Consider the following 3,225-nt stretch of genomic DNA (forward strand, 5'->3'; position numbering starts at 1 on the left):
CTTTACCCGGGTTCTGGAATAGAACTGAGTGCTCCTTGGTGTTCTATACCTGGGTTCTGGAATAGAACTGAGTGCTCCTTGGTGTTCTTTACCTGGGTTCTGGAATAGAACTGAGTGCTCCTTGGGTTCCATCCTTCAAGTGAGAACAAGTTGTTTCACTGAGCAGCTACATATGGCTGCTACTCATTAAGAAACCGTTGATGTCAGTTGGAAAACATTTTAGAAACAAAGGCAACAGTGCCATGTTGATCTGAGGCTTGCTGTTGGAAAACCACATTAGTGTCTGACTTTCGGCTGTCGCAGATGCACCTCCTCGACTTTCAACTACAGTCGGTTGCTTTCTCCTGACCACTCATATATATGTATATATATATATATATATATATATATATATATATATATATATATATATATATGAAGATCTCACCTCAGGGGATATTTCATACAATTCCATGATAAAAAGAACAAATATTGAATTTCTCTCAACTCTAGCTGATGAGGAATTTGAATTAATGAATTAATTTAATTAAATGTTCTATTGGCTGTATGTTGAAATCGAATATCAGTATCTCACGTCTCAGTCAAAGTCGATTTTGAAATATCAGTGATTTTGAAAGGAAAAATACTGTGTATTTTTTTTATGGCAGTTGACAACCAACTTGAAGGTGTATTAGCGCCACCAGGTGGCCTGGAGTGTGGACCATACCCATTAATCTCGTCTCCTTTAAGGAAACAAAATACATCATTAAATGATACATGCTCTTTAAACATTTATCAAAGCGGTTCAGCTTGGCTCTTCAAACACAAATGTAAATACTTCCAGCATCATCATCCTGCGCCATCGGGAGTTTTCGATACGTGGAGGACTTATTTAATAATTTATCTTAAACCTTTATAAAATCTTTTAACAGGGTACCACCCAGCACCTCTAGTGGTTTTAATGTCTATGGGAACCACCCAGCACATCTAGTGGTTTTAATGTCTATGGGAACCACCCAGCACATCTAGTGGTTTTAATATCTATGGGAACCACCCAGCACATCTAGTGGTTTTAATGTCTATGGGAACCACCCAGCACATCTAGTGGTTTTAATGTCTATGGGAACCACCCAGCACATCTAGTGGTTTTAATGTCTATGGGAACCACCCAGCACATCTAGTGGTTTTAATGTCTATGTGTCCCACCCAGCACATCTAGTGGTTTTAATGTCTATGTGTACCACCCAGCACATCTAGTGGTTTTAATGTCTATGGGAACCACCCAGCACATCTAGTGGTTTTAATGTCTATGGGAACCACCCAGCACATCTAGTGGTTTTAATGTCTATGGGAACCACCCAGCACATCTAGTGGTTTTAATGTCTATGTGTCCCACCCAGCACATCTAGTGGTTTTAATGTCTATGGGAACCACCCAGCACATCTAGTGGTTTTAATGTCTATGGGAACCACCCAGCACATCTAGTGGTTTTAATGTCTATGGGAACCACCCAGCACATCTAGTGGTTTTAATGTCTATGGGTACCACCCAGCACATCTAGAAGGGTCTTTCATACTGAACCCTCCCTGGAGATGACATGGTGCCACTACATCATGATTTCAAGTGTACAGTTGAACCGCTAGGGGCAAAACAGCTAGATTTACTACTAAAATACCAAGATATATAACGTTTGCCTACGAACTGTCAAAATGCAGACCGGGAGTGACGTGTTTCACTACAACGAAGCCTAAGACACCTGGTGTGAACAGCTACATGTCTCATTCTTTAGCATTTAGAACAATGGGGATGGGACAAATTCTCTCACACTGAAACTAAGGAATCCTCTCTGTACTTTTTCCCAGGTAAAACCTTCTCAAACCTCAGCATCACTGATAGGCTTTCAGTCATGTGACCCTTCTTTTCCTACTGATCAACCTTTTGGCCTCAATCACTGTGCCTTCCAGTCACATTTCCTTTAATATCATCTGTGGATAACGGGACACCGGTGACGACTCCCCTCCACCTGGCATAAGCACCAGGGACATGGCTTTTCATCTTCTTCCCATTAAGCTTTTCCATTTGCACAATCTTCCCTTGCTGAACCTGACCGCCACAAAATATTAATAATCTTTATGCTTTCTTTACTAGACGCTCCACTGCTTTCTGTATCGTGATCTCTCTGCTTCCTGTGTCTTTCTGTATCATGATCTCTCTGCTTCCTGTGTCTTTCTGTATCATGATCTCTCTTCTTCCTGTGTCTTTCTGTATCATGATCTCTCTTCTTCCCGTGTCTTTCAGTATCATGATCTCTCTGCTTCCTGTGTCTTTCAGTATCATGATCTCTCTGCTTCCTGTGTCTTTCAGTATCATGATGTCTCTTCTTCCTGTGTCTTTCAGTATCATGATCTCTCTTCTTCCTGTGTCTTTCAGTATCATGATCTCTCTTCTTCCTGTGTCTTTCAGTATCATGATCTCTCTTCTTCCTGTGTCTTTCAGTATCATGATCTCTCTTCTTCCTGTGTCTTTCAGTATCATGATCTCTCTTCTTCCTGTGTCTTTCAGTATCATGATCTCTCTTCTTCCTGTGTCTTTCAGTATCATGATCTCTCTTCTTCCTGTGTCTTTCAGTATCATGATGTCTCTTCTTCCTGTGTCTTTCAGTATAATGATCTCTCTTCATCCTGTGTCTTTCAGTATAATGATCTCTCTTCTTCCTGTGTCTTCCAGTATCATGATCTCTCTTCTTCCTGTGTCTTTCAGTATAATGATCTCTCTTCTTCATGTGTCTTTCAGTATCATGATCTCTCTTCTTCCTGTGTCTTTCCACTACCGACCATTCAAGTCCTTGACCCTCATCCTCCCCACCATATCATCAGAACTGACACCCATATTGTTGGCATTCCAGCACAGCTGTTGCTTCTCTAACCTTTTCTCCATTTCGTCCACACTACTTGCTGCCATTATCATCCCGAGCATGTTGTCAAGCCCTCTCCGCAGCTCCTCCTCCTGGTGCTTTCAAGACAACTGGGACCTCGAAAAGAACTAGGTAAAATCATGACGTCAGTGATCTTCAGGTCCTTCAAAACGATTTTCCCAGTTGGAGCTCGTTTATTTCCCGAGTTCCCAGTAATCGTGAACGCGCTGAAGTCGGATATTTCCGAGTTTCCAGTAGATCGGAACGCGGCATTACGTCTTGCACTCAACGTCATCGAAAGCAGATTGAGTCACATGATATTGGTGGCGAGT

This window comes from Salvelinus fontinalis, chromosome 4, assembly GCF_029448725.1.
Source record: "Salvelinus fontinalis isolate EN_2023a chromosome 4, ASM2944872v1, whole genome shotgun sequence".
NCBI lineage: Eukaryota > Metazoa > Chordata > Actinopteri > Salmoniformes > Salmonidae > Salvelinus > Salvelinus fontinalis.